The sequence below is a fragment of the Anomalospiza imberbis genome, chromosome 6, assembly GCF_031753505.1.
Source record: "Anomalospiza imberbis isolate Cuckoo-Finch-1a 21T00152 chromosome 6, ASM3175350v1, whole genome shotgun sequence".
In the NCBI taxonomy this organism is placed as follows: domain Eukaryota; kingdom Metazoa; phylum Chordata; class Aves; order Passeriformes; family Viduidae; genus Anomalospiza; species Anomalospiza imberbis.
In genome coordinates this window covers 59,468,901-59,483,534 of record NC_089686.1, presented here as the reverse complement: position 1 = coordinate 59,483,534, position 14,634 = coordinate 59,468,901, and the positions used below count along the sequence as shown (strand labels likewise).

Here is a 14,634-nt window from a genome sequence, read left to right as displayed (position 1 = left end):
TTCCAGTCCACGGATCTGGGTCTTGGATATAACACTCAGTTTCCAACCTCCTTGTGGGTTCTGGTCATTCTCTTCCTCTCAAGCTTCAAAGCTCTGAGGGTGAATGAACTCCAGTTTTTGAACATTTACCTTTTGGTTTCTTGTAACTTCAAGCATTCTTCTATTCATTCAGGTCACTTGGCCTGTCACTCCGAGTAAACACTGTGCTGAAATGTGTCATAGGAGAGACTAAAAAAAGAACCAAATGTCCTAAAACCTCAGGAGTTCATAACTGCATCTACATCCTGAAACTGTCTTGGTGTGCAGCCAAATCTCTTCTCTACACTCAAAACTCAGGATGAGATCCCTGGGACAGAAACAGAGCATGAGGCACCTGGATGACAAGGCCCAAGAACAGCTTTGTGGTGTGTAAATTAATACGTGATCAAATCATTAACTCCTGTGTTAAGAGGAGTGTTTATGAGGAAGGCCAAACTGAGGTGCTCAGAATAAAAGTGTATTTCAGAATTAATCTCTCTTACTAAAAGTGTTGTTATTATGATTCCCACAAAACCAATATTGCATAAATTTGCCTCTAACAGAAAGAAGTTCCAATTGCCAGACTGCTTTACATGGGTGGAAGCTGCAGTGCCTCTGAAACTGTTGCTAGTCATATAAAATGTCTGATAGATGATAACAGAGTTGAATTTAAAAACCAATAAAGAATATATATATGTGTGTAGGTGCATATATATATATATATGTGCAGTTACAGCTGAAAAATTTGTTTGCAACTTTTCATGCTTGTCCTAAATCCCTCATCAGTATCCATGAGCTGGCACAGGGAAGAGAAATTGGGCATGGTTTGAATTTATTCAGGTTACTTGACTAAGGTGACGAAGATCTCGGTTGGAATCCAAAATGCAAGGAACTCAAGGAACTCTCAGGACTTTGGGCCTGGAATCCAAAGCTTAGAATTAAACACAGGATTTGATCTGAGGCCTTGGAAAAGGCTCCCAGACATAGGTGCTGGAAGCAGAATGTGGATTTATAGTTTAAAGCAGAGACACATTAAGCTAAGTAAAGGAAAGTTTAGAGTTTTAGAGTTTAAGATATAGAAATAAAAGTAGCTACAAAGATAAACAAGGAGTTTAGAATGCAGTACTGTAGGTTTGTGTGCCATAACAGGATTGGCTAAGAAAGCTTGTACTGCAGCACGATTCCATAAGACGAAGTATTGAAGGATTGGGTCAAAACCACAAATATCCTTGTTGGCAGTGTTTTATTGGTCAATAACTCCTTAAAAGATCCTGTAACTAGAGGTCTTGTGACCTTCAGAACCATGCAGTGAAGATGTGAGCCAAACTCACCCTTCCTGCCTGTGTAGAAGATAAGAAAATAAACCACATTATCAAAAACAACTCAGAGGTCCCATCTCTAACTCATTCAAAACTCCTTCAAAAATCCCCAGAGTCCTCTAAGTAGATTCTCTGATGTTTTCATCACTAAAACATTTCCTTTTCTTTGCTAGGGCCTACTTCCCCCAATACATAGGATTTTTCTTGATTTGTTGGGCTACTTTTTTGAAGCAGAAGAGTACAACTGGCACACAGCTGACGAGCTGTGAGAAATTCACTGTAAAATTGTGCCTCTAAATTTTCCAGATGTAAAAACCAGCAACACAGAAACCCTGCTTGTTTGAATCAGGTATTAAATTTGTTATTCTGCCTTCTCCATTCATCCTCTCAGACTGTGCAGACACTTCATGTCAACAGTTTTACCTGTTTATTGGAGTAGTAACAGTGGAGCAATTGAGCTGTAAAGCATTTACTGACAACTTGCCTTTATGTGTAAATACAACAGCCAAGGAAAAAGAGAGACCAACCTGCCCTCCTTGCCTAGAAAGAGCTCTGTTTGTGGAACAACAGAAGATACAAGTTTTCATGTTATAAATAACTTTATTCTTTTTCCTAGTAGAATCAATGACCCTTCTGCATGCAGAGATTTTTCTTTAAATTTCTGTACTAATATTTTTTAAAAAATCAAAATCTTTATCTTCCAGTTAACTACCACATAAGGGCATCCTCTGAACTTCATTTTTGATAGAAATAGTAGCAGTATAGCTTAATATTTCACAGCTTAAATAGAATATTTTATATAAACCTTTAGGTATTTCTACACAATTAAGATAGCAAACTAAATGTCTCTGTGCATCTTAACAGTCCAGAGAACAAATGCAATGTCTGATAGACAGAAAATGTGCCATTTTCCATATGAGATCCTTTTGGTGTGCCTCTGTTTTTCCTCATCCTTCACTTTTAGGAGATGTATCAGAAATGTGCCCAGCTTTAAATGGCCAGGGGCATGGATTGGGAATGAATAGATTTGGGTCCATTGCTGTCCTTCAACGCTGGGTTATTATGTACTGCTCAACTCATTTTTCAAATTTTTCTCTGTTCTCTCAAGAGCAGCTAGTGGCCAGTGACTCTTTGTAAACCACTGCAGGATAGAAAAGCTTGTATTGCTTTCCTGGCTCCTTAAAAATAAATTACATATTTTCTTCATCCAGGAGTTTTATTATTTTTTAAACAAAAAGGACAAAAGTTTAAACTTTTAAATGAAACTAACTTAGAACCCTGCATTTTATTTCATAGATGAAACACACACAGAGAGTTTATTTTTGTTAGGAAGAAAGAGAAACCTGCATGGTTTTATAGCTTCTATATTTATATCAGCTCTACTATTAGATGTAAAAACTCATATTTTATCTCAATGTATATGGTAGCAGCCCCTGTATCTACTGACACATCTACATTTAAAATCTATAAACCCATTTCACTTTCATTTTCTCACAGGTTTAATATTGTTCTTTTAACTTCACAGTTGGGAGCATGTGAATTTGGAAGGTGTTAAAAATGGATTTTCTTATAATTTTGTGTTCTTCTAGACAATCTATTTTATGGTGCAATAATTAAAGTAATCCTATAAAATCTAGTTGGGTTCATTCATATGGTGTTTTGTTTGTAAAGATGTAGTGGTGCCAAACATCTTAATGATTTTGTTACTCAGGGGTGGGTTGACACAACAGAAACAACAGGAAAAACATTGAGAAAAACAGAGGAAGGAGAAGGGTGGTGGTCTTTCTCTAGCAACAGGAGGAATGTAGTTATGGCTTTATTATGAAAGATGCTATTTTAAAGCTTTCTTACTCTCTACCTTGAAAATGATTACAATAATTTCATATTTAGAAAAAAAATTGGTGTCATGGCACAATTTATGGTAAACTGAAGGCATGTGCAGTTACTTTCATTGGTCCATGTAGTTTTTGTTTTTTCACAAATGTCTTTTTGTAAAACAAGCTGTTTTGTAAAAAAGAAAAAGATTGTGCTTTGATGTGCAGTGGGGTAGGAATTCAGGCATTGGAAAAAATTCAACATGCCTTATCACAAGACAGTAATATCAGTTTCATTTTTGATCATCATTGTGTTTTCTCCAGACTTTGTGGGGAAATACTTCAATTAAAAAAATTAATCAATACACTTAACAGTGGACACAAACACAGAACCAGTCAGAATTCACCTGTATCCTAATTTGGCATTTTACACAACCACACTGGACATTTAAAATTTCCATTTTTATTTCCTAGCCATTATCCACGCCAAGCTCCTTGGTCCTTCCAGATTCTCAACGCTGTTCTAAGGAGACTTGTGTGTTCAAATTGTGCACTTCAAAAAGTCATGTGGAGTGGAAAATGAGGCGCAGTGCTTTCTGATGTTCCTACTTTCTGATCCCCGACTACAAGATAAATAAGGAAGCCATAAAAAGGGATGTCAGAAGGGACTTTAATGAACCACCCAAGCCTTTTCTGCTGACGTTACTGGGTGATAGAAGTGTGTACTGTGATCAAGCTTCCCCTGCACATGTGCATTAACAAATCCAAATAGATGTAGGAAAAATCAAGGAAATGTTTTTGCAATAATTTTTCTTATTGACGGAATTTGCATCAGAGAAAGGTGAATCCTCAAGTAATTATTAATTCTATTTACATGTTCTAGAGGAAAATGCAAAAAAGGATTTAAGACATGTCAGGACGGACGTTCTGGGAAGTACCTTACATTGAAATCTGATTTTCTCTGACTTTTTGCTCCCTGCAAGTGAGGAAATAAAACAGTAAGCTGTGATTTCTTTCTGGCTGAGTTTCTAGGAGAGTCTGCATTTTCATAAATTTGAAATAGTAGGATGGAGGAAAAAAATCAGCTCTGTAATTTGCTTGTTGTCTGCTGTTTGTAATGAAAATCATTGTTAATTTAGGAGCCCGACAGCTGTAGGACATTTGCCATTCGGCAGCAGCTGTCAGTAGCACTCTGGTTTATTTTGCAAACAGATGTTTAATTTGACTTCAAGGCCATTGTCATTTTGTGAGGGGAAGCAAAGAGAGAAAAGGAATAGAAATAATAATGATAGTCATAATTTGATTTCCTTTCAAAACATACAGAGAGTCACTATTGATGACATCAGAAGCATTGTCTTTTTTTTACTGAATGTTTGAAATTGGTTTTTTGTAACTGCCTGAAGTTATGCATGATAATTCATGTTAAGGAATTGAGTTGTCTTGTGTCAGGACCTGCAGGCTTTATTTTAATGTAATGTGATACATTTTTAAAAGATGTATTTTATTCATGAATCAAAATGTCATACTGTTTCTGCAGGTCACAGATAAAGAGATTTTGGTCTCTTTATTGAAACCAGCACTTCAGTGGGCCCAAAAATGTTTTGATTACTGTAGTATGGTGGTGTTCTCATTGCACATCAGTGAATGTGAAGGGCAAATTGAGTACAGTAGTGATGAAAGGAGGTAATTAAAAAGATAAGTAGTGTAATTTTTAGTTTTAGTAACAAGTGATTTTATCCAGTCTGTGCCTAGTGATTGAGGCTTTAACAAAACCTGCTGTTATAACATTTTGGCAAGATCCTTCCTCCATTATTCAAAATGTCTATTGACCCAGATAAAAGAATGTAGATGAGTGGTGAATGTTCTCAATCCTACAACCACTGGTAATTCCTAGACGTTACAAAGTCTAAGTCATAAACGTGGCAGAAATGGTCACTTGCTTCTTAATAATACAATTAGTATTTCAAGATTGTATTCTGTGAGGGCATGTAGGTAATCCTGCAGTTAAATGTAAGAACCCACACTGCATGTATGGGATGAAATTTCCATTAGAGAAATTTTTCTAGCAGGCTGATGTAAAATTTGGTGTGGTGTCTGCATGCCTGCAGAAATCTAGAGCAGCTCTGCAGAGCACATTTTGCACAGCTCTATTATAGTATGAAAGGCAAATGCATGAATTAACAGGGTGCTGAATTCTGGCCATCCTTCCTTGGGGTGAGCAAACTTTCAAGTCTCACGTGAGTTTACATTTGTTAGCTGGAGAGTGTGTAATATCAGGGTCTCAGAAGCTGAACACTATATTTATCTTGATTCTTTGCTTCATGTGAAGCACCACAAAATCAATTCTGATTTGCTTCCTTAAAGAAGCAGCTATTTGTATTATTGCAGTTCTTTAGAAATTCTGACAGGAATTGTTCTTTGCACGAACCGTCTGTGGAATTGATTGTTTTTGTCTTTCTCGTTACCTGGGTTGACAATTTTAGGGCTATTGTGAAAGGACTGAAACACTAAATTCAACCAATAATTGGGTGGGCCATTCCTCTCTTTTCCTTGCAGTAATTAGGTGCCCACTTTTTCCATCTTTTCTACATCATTAGACATGCATTAAGTATCTTTGCTATCTGAACAGCAGCAGCCTGAATGCTTTTTCCCTGCTTTCCTGAAGAAATGGATTTGTGCTCCATCAGTTCACTGCTCCAGCAGAGTGTAGTTTGAAGTCTTGCAATGCACCAGAAAGCACATTTGATTTTTTTTTAATGGTTTCTGGGTTTCATTTGCTGCAGAAAGTGCTGGGTTACAGGCCTGTGTCTAGGGAGAGACTGAGCTCTTCTCGTTAGAGGGATAATGAGCTTGATGCTCTGTCACTGCTGTGTGTGGAGCCCCATGATAACCTTAATATGAACCAACTCATTTCAGTTTTACAGATTACCTGTCATACGGTTTCTTGCCATAGATTTCTCTGAAAATGGAATATATGCTAGTTTTAGATACAGAGAAATAAATTTGTGCTCTCTTACGATGCAGCTGCCTGGCAATGGTGGCTGAAGTAGATGTACGATGATACAAGAAGCTCATGTGAAAATTATGTTCCACATGCAAAGGTATTGAGCCACCGCCATCTAATGATTGCTAATAAAGAAGTTGTCTTGCTCATCAGGTTTAATTTAGACAGTAAAATATTAACAAAAGGCATTTATCTAGTTTCTCTGAATTAATTTTGGCCAAAACATTGTCTTCAGTAAGGGAAAGAAACACAAATAGTTATCATTCTTCCTGGTTTTGTTATAGTAATCTGTATTTCTGCCGCACAATTCTCCTCACAAAATGTAAATATGTTCAAGCAAGTAAGTAAAATAAAGCTAAACTGAAGAGGAGGCAAATCTGACAGGAACTTGGATATGTGTTGTCTGCATTGTATTTTTCAGTAAGCAACTTGGCTCAGTGAGAATAAAGTTCTAAGTGCTGTCCTTATAATTTTCTGGTTTTTCAGTGGCCACTCATGCCTCATAAGAAATTCAGGCTGCAATTCCCTTCTGATTAAGTGAAAGTGAAGTTGGTAATTGATTTCAGGAGAAGGTCAGTCAGGTGTCACTAGAGTGTCACCTAACAGAAGCACAAGACTGTGAGACACATCTAGGTTTTCAAAACATCCTCCACATCAATATATCTGGAAATGTTATGGTTTTGATTTTCAAAGCATGCAATTTTTCCTGTCTCTTTTTCAGTTTGAAAGTTTGGTGGGAACAAATTACTCCCCACTATAATAAACAAAATCACCTTATATTTTTGTCTAGAAGATCAGGAAATTTGTTTTCCTTGTTGCTTCAGTTTCCAAGCCTAGACCAACATTTGGAAATGCTTAGATGGCACTGCTTGGTTGTCAATCTCAAACCCATAATGGATTCATGTGTTTCCCATACAGGTGCCTGAAGGAGAATTCTGGCTTTTCTCCACAAATTCTGAACAATGAAATCTCTATTTCCTCCTGTATCTCTAATCACACTTGGTGTATCTCAATTAAAACATCTCCCTCTTGGAGTTTCTAATGAAGTTAAGAATCTCATTAACTGCACTTTTGTTCCAAATAAAATGTGGTAGGGATGAATTCCAGTACCTAGTCTATGCCTGCTTCTCAATATAAAGGGTGATTTATCATTCTAATCCCCGTCATTACTGCTTGCTACTGTTCACAATGCTCCTTTAATAGTCTTATTCATGTGCTCTCCTTGTCCCTGTGACTGGGGGAGATACAGACCCTGGATCTTTTGCTTAATCCCTGCTCCTCTAAGCGCAGTTGTAATCACTTCCTCTATAAAATGCTGACCTTTATCCAGATCAACGAGACTTCAGGAACCCCACTGAGGCAAAAAAAGCTTCTTGAGACTGTAGGGTTTGTTTCCTCCCCCTGCTGCTGCATGTTTTTGTGTAGAAAATGCATAAAATCACCGTGAAAAGGAATCACAATCTTCCAAGGAGTTTCATTACCCCAGGGTGATTTAGGGGGGTTAATATTTATAATTTAAATATAATCACACCCACAGTCAGACAATCCAGTGCTGCAGAAAGGAGAGAGATATGCCTGGGCTTGGTTCTCACCCTTCCTATGCATGTCTTGGGTAATTTTTGATCCATTTCCTAATCTGTTTCTGTACCCTTCAAGTATTGTTTCCTCATCCCTGAGAGTATTTTTCTGATTTTCATGTGTTTAGCAATTCTTCTTTCTCCATCATTTGCTTGCTCTGCTGTAGCCAAAGTGCAATCAGTGCCACTGGTGTTGGCAGCTAATTAGACATGAGAAGGTTGTATGATTTTGGCATTTTTAGGGCCGAAGTGGGAAGACCCTGATGTACAAGTTCCCTTCCATTGCGTTCTCCAAAAGCCTGTGTACCAAAGTTTGGCAACAATGTTTTCTAGAAATGCCTACTGCAAGGAATTTTGGCAAGGAGAACATTTGTGTGAGCTCGAGGCACTGCTCAAGCACTGTTCTTAGCCAGGAGTGGGAGTTAAAAAATGGAGAAGCTTGCTGAAAACAACCCTAATAATGTAGAAGAATTTCATGGATTAATTTGATCTGTCCTTCATAATTCTGTGTTTCATGAGCAGGGTGGTCTTTCAGCTATTTCTTAAATACAATTTGAATCTGCCTTCTTCCCAATATAGTGTCCCTTCAGGATGAGGGAAATGGAAGAGTTACCAATAACAAGGCTGTTATTGGTCCTCTATTTTCTTCATTTCCCTGCACTCCTGTCTTTCAGCACGAGCACCCAGCATCTCCTGGCATTATGTGGCTGAATGTTCAGTAGGCTGTGCAGTCCCAGCTGTCAGAGAGAGCTCTCAGAACAGCCCAGGTAGAGGAGATTCAGTTGTTTCAGGCATTAATTCTTGACAGATGAGATCTGTGTCTCAGCTGCACTAAAGAACTGACAAGTCTCTTCTGATGGCTCCAGCTCCACTCAACCTCGACTACTAAAGACATTGCATCAAAAACTTCCTCAGGGAAATACATTCATAACAGTAAGGTCTCTTTTAAGAAGCAGTATTAAGCATTTTAATATTAAATTAAGTTATCTTTGTTTCAGTGGGTGTTAATTCATTCCATTAATTGTGGCATTCACCTTCAGCTTCCTGTCAATTCAAATGAAGATTTTTTTTGAGATTTGAAAACATCAAATACTTTATTCCAGTCTAGATTACTGCTATTTACTATCCACTAATCAGTATTTGAAGAATGGGTGGGCTTTGTTAGGATATTGCTTTTGACAAATAAATTCTTTTCTGTGCAAGCAAATAACTTACTCATTTAAACATAATTTCAATATATTATTAGTTGACAACTTTTAAAAAAATAGTAGAAGATTGACAGCTCTGTTATTTTTTGTTTTATCTTCAAATTCTTTTACTTCATACTTTATAAATATTAAAAAGGTAGAATAATTTTTCTAAAATTTTGGGAATTTTTTCTAGCTTCATTAACTGGGCGCTTTTGGTCATGTTTAAATTTTTATTCTTCTGGAGTTTTTTTTTAATATATAAAAAAAGTGGTGGTTCTTTTTTTACTGCCCCAACCTGGAGTTGGAAAAGCTGATTTAAGTGAGTAGGAGAATATAAGTAGAATATACAGATTAAAAGCAATGCTGTAAAAGGTAAAATATGCTTTTGCTGTGTCTCAGCTGGCCACGTGGGCTTTGCAATCATGGCAAAATTATTATTATTAAAATGAGCAGTGACCTCAATTCAGGTAGGGAACTTGGGGACAGGTGAAGGAACTTATGTGAGGGTTTGAAATGTGGCTTTTGCCTGTGTGGTTGGTTTTCTTTCACACCCTGCCATATCAGGTAAAACAGGCTGGAAAAAGGGGCATGCTTTGAACACCCAAAGAAATTAAATATTTTAGTTCCTTTTGCAAGTGGGTGAGTGTTGCACAGGTTGCAGAGACCTTAAGCAGAAATAAATTGCAGCTCGATAAGGGTTTTTTATTTTGCTTCATTTTTTCATTTTGTTTTTAGGATTTGTTAGTTAACACACAGGTGCTTTGCATTGGTTCTTATCACAAGTTAGCTGAGTTATTGGGTAATAGGAGTTTGGGCTCACTAGCTTGAAAAAAACCTACAGTCCCACCTTTGGTAGATTGTTTCCATCTACTCTACAAAATTGCTGCTTAGAATAACAAGATAAATCCATCCTCCAAACACTCAGTCCTATCCAATGTGTTCCGACTTCCTTTGCAGTATAATTTGTAATGCTTAGATCTGGCATTCAAAGAGATTGCTGCAAAAATTGGGGACTATCAAAATCCCAGGTGAATATATAGCCCATGAACAGCAATGGGCTTTAAGTGATGTTGCTTTTTTTTTTTAGTTTTTTTTAGTTTCTTTTGGTTTTTGTTTTTTTTTTTTTTTTTTTTTTTTTTGCAAGTAACAGGTGTAGCATTCCTGTCAGAAATTATCATGTCAGTACGACTTCTTATCCCGAAGATTTTTTGGTTTAATATTTATGTCCTGTGGCCATTCAAGCAAAGAACAGAGAGATTTTCTGAGGGAAAATATAAGACAGCAGCACGTACAGCTGTGGTTTCCCCCAGAGCTTTTTGTTGTATTATATTCACACATTGAATATGATGGCCAAATTAGTCCTGAAGTCGGCGAGCTCCTGTGTAGGTGTGTGGTGGCAGCCCTGAGTGTGACATGAAGACACCCAAAGGATTTGGGAGCAAGAGGAAGTTTGTAGGAAAAGCTTTAGAGCACTCTGCTCTTGCTGTGACGCTTCTCTGAGTTGTATTTTCTGACAGTACACCTGAAATGTTGAAAAAAACGAACCTGAAGAAGGACACTCCAGTGTGTCTCTATGTACTGAAGTTTTTAGAAGTGACCATGTTTTATTGTTGTTCATGGGACTAATCTATTGGAGAAAAGATCCTCATCCTGTGCAGGGATGTAAATGGGGAATTATGGCAACACTGGTAAACTTCATGTTAATTTTACTGTGTTTTATCCAACATCAAATATCGAGTCTGGTTGGTTTGTTTAAACTGTGTTAACAACACACTTAAAAATAAACCAAAGAACAAACCCCACAAAATGACAACAAAAATGCATCTTTTGTTTTAGATTCTAAGTTGTCCATTAAATAAGAAATATTTTGCTGCAAATTTTTAGAATGTTGACCCTTGTCAGTGATGGCAGCTGACAGCTTCTGGTGTAGATGGAACCTGTCCTGGCTGAGCCAGCACACTTTCCTAATTGGAAATTGTTTTGAAGAAGGTGGTTGTTAAATATACTGTCAGTGTAAAAATTGCTGGACATCTATTGGCTAATGGGTTGTATAGGCTTTCAGATGAATTTTAATTTCTTTTTAATAAAAGTCTCCTAAATATTACAAAAAGAAGTAAATATTGTTGGCAGACTTCTGGGAGTTTGTGCTTTCCCTGACCTTGTAAATGCTTGTCAGAAACAGAGGGCTGGCTTTTTTTTTTTAAGACATAGAAGGAAATAAAAGGAGAACATCCTAAATAATGGATTAGAATGACAAGACCCAATAACATCAGCAAAATTACAGTAGATGTAAATTCATGGTTTTCACATCACTTTCTAGTGTTAAAGTAAATGGTATATTTAGAAATTCTTTCTCTCCAAAAATAACCAACAAACCCGAAAAGGAAAACAAACTTACCATCCTGTTAATTGTTCTCAGTAGCTTTTTGAGTGGGGAAACAACTTATCATACTGTAATTAAATCAGTGAGGCATGGAATAATTAAAGAAAATAATTTTGAGAGCTAGAAGGATAAGACAAGGTTAACTCACAGGTAATATAGAGCAGGAAAAGTTTCTTATCTGCAACTCAGTAGATTATTATTATTTCTTAACATCCAAGTAAAACTTGAAGTATCCTCTGCAGCTCTGACAAAATCTTTTTATTCAAATGTAACTCTAATATTGTACTTAATGGTTTTGATGTAAGCTTAAAAAATGTCTTAGGAACAATTCTTATAAATCCTCTTCCTTACTTCCTTTGTCACATCATTACACCCACAGAGGTAATTTAAAATAAGAGTATTTCTTTTCATGCTAGGATTTGAATAAAAGAGTGAGGCAAACAATCTAAGGCTGTTTCTATGGGGAAAAAAAAAAAAAAAAGAAGGAAAAGAAAGAAAAAACCTCAAAGTGACTCCTCTGTTTCTGGTATGAACTGGAGCATTCCCAAGGCTGGCCTGAATTTTTATGGTTTATGACATTTCCTGTTTCTTAATATCCCAAATGCAATTTCTGTGTCTTTGGCAGAGCTTTTCACAGCAGGATGGTACAGTTGTGGAGCTGGGCTGCAGAGGGAATTTCTTATCCCATGGAAGTCTTTCAAGGAAGTTTTCCACTCAGATGTGGTCTGACCAAACCAAGCCAGGACAGGGACATTCCAAAGTGGCATTGCCAAAGCAAATATTACAGAAGTAACCAGATATTCTTTCATTTTCATGTGAAAACTAAAAAACAGAAATAATGACACTTTTTGGACAATTCATTTGGTTGGTTTTCTTTAGTAAAGCAGGTGCTGGCAGGTGTAGCAATGCCTGTACCTTGCACTTTTGCTCCTTAGTTTGGTGATGGAAAAGCTCTAGCACAAATCCAGAAGCCTTGCCTTGAAGAAAATGGGAAACAAACAGGTTTTTTGAGTCAAATCTATTTACTTTTTCCTTTATCCATCATTTTCTGATAGTCAGAGAGCAAAAAGTCAACAAGAAAAACAAGAAATTCAAGAACCATTTATATATATTAATATGGGAGGGAAAGCAATTGGATTTCTCCTTTCCCATGAAGTTCAGACAGCACTGGACATTTGAAGCGGTGAGAAGGATTTATGGAAATTAAACAGATGTATACCTTGTGTAAAGTCTTAAAAGCTTTCTTGCCTCTCTCTCGAAGTTCACCATTCCATTTTTAGCTGGTTTTGTAAGCCTCAAAGCCAGAGGGAAAAATCCTTAGGCCAAAGATCAGAACTTTTTTAGAAGAATAAAAATTATGTTAAAAAAAAATTTAAAAATGAACAAAAGTAGCTTAAAAAACTAGCAAATACACTGAACAGCTGTTTTGGTCTGTGCTCAGTCTAGAAGCTGATTATAAAAACAGTTAACATTTTAAAATGATTTATGATTGAGCATTTGTAGAGTTCTCTGCCTGCTTTTGGTATTTATGCAGCCATGTAACGTGCCCCCCCTGGTGCATTTGGAATCAGTGCAAAACCTCCCATTTAAATTATTGGCTCACCATATAGTTTCAAATACAGCTGCAGAGACAATGGTTTAGAAAGCTGTGAAGCTTTTGTTATTAGAAATGGAACTGTTCCCTTGACATTTTACAGTGACAAGCTAACTGCAGCAAAAAGAATAATACAAGTACACTTCAGGCTTCAAACAATCTTGCTCTATTTTCTTTTTTTTTTTTTTTTTTCTAAAATAACTACTTCTCAAAAACCCATAGTACCTTTGTTACCTGCAGAATTGAGATCTTCATCAAACAGCTGGATTAAGATAATAGAATAATTTAGATTGGAAGGAACTTCTGGAAGTCATTTAGTCCATTCTCCTGCTTGAAGTAGGTGTTGAGCATCAGTTTGGTTGTTCCCTCAGCAGGTTGCCAAGGCATGGATCTGACCAAGTTTTGAATATTTCCAGAGATGGATGTTGCACAAACTGGCAGCCCATTCCAGGGTTAAATCTCTTTGATTAGCCTCATGGTGTGAGAGGTTTTCCTTATATCTGCACAGCATTTCTTGTGCCCCCACTTTCTGTCTCCTTGCACTGTAGCATCCACGAAGTCTTTACATTTGGCTTTGGCTTTCAGTTTGAAGGCTGAAAATGTTAAGGAGCATGCCACTGTTCACAGGTTGGCCATTGGGCTCTTATTCTCCCTAGCAGTAGCTCTGGTAGTTGTGTTTGTTTCTTTTTTTTTTTTTTTTCCCCATTTATTTCTTCTTAGAAACCTTGAAAAAGGTTTCTCAGGAAGGATAATGAGTTTTTTGCACCCTTTTCAGGTTGACGTAGCTTTAAGAGGTTTGCAAAACCCAGTTGTTCTCCTGGGTACTTTGTAAGGTGAAAAGAAGGATTCCTTCTCTCCTACACTGTCCTTGAATCTTGGCAAAGAAAGCACAGCAAAATTGCATCTTATTTCTGATAATTTTATGGGTGGGACGTTGTTAAAGGAGGGTTACATGACTTCAACAACACATCTAAGCATACACAGTCTCACTTTTCTTCTCACTTTTTCATTCCTCGCCTGTCATGAGTGAGGAATACTTCTAGAAAGATTAAGATAATTATTTGCCTAATACTGAAGGAAGACAAGAAATTGGCCCTTGCTGTTTGGTGTTAAATACAAGTGATGGTACAAAATGTTGCTGGAAGAATGTGTACTTGTGCTGGTAAACAAGGAAGAGTGCCAGCTCCCACAGCATGCTGTCCTCAGGAGGCTCCCTGTCCATAGATTGGCTTTGGATTTAACCAAAACCTGTTTTTCTTATGGAAAGAAGATAAAGCTTACATGTGAATTAAATTGACATACTTTAAAATGGTCAAAGAAGGTAGTTAAAGTTTATTTGGCACTAAATATATCCAGCCCCCTCAGCTGAGGAACTGAGGCACTGAAGCTTAGTAATTTACATTTTGTTTGAACTATAAGCCTCAATAAAATATTCCAGATTTAATTAATTTTAAAGCAGCTTGCCTTTTGGAACCTGTGAATTGCTTTCAAAGACTGTACCTTATGCCAGCTTTTTTCCTAACTTCTGTTTTATGTGATATTTGCACTGAGTTGCTGTCATATATCAGAAGTACTTATCTCTTCAGAATGCCATGTAATTTCCTATGAACAGCTGCTCACTAGAGTTGTGCTATTTTTTGACTGAAATGGAACACAACTTCAGTATTTTAATATAAGTTTTGATTGAAATATTGAATGCTCAGTTGTCTGTCATGCATTTCAAGAGCACAGGTCC

At 36.9% G+C, this 14,634-nt stretch overlaps 1 protein-coding gene across 1 annotated transcript in view; it reads left to right on the top strand.

The window, feature by feature from the left end:
• Nucleotides 1-14,634, top strand: part of SPON1 (spondin 1) — a 181,737-nt gene that overhangs the window by 39,121 nt on the left and 127,982 nt on the right. The window lies entirely within an intron of this gene.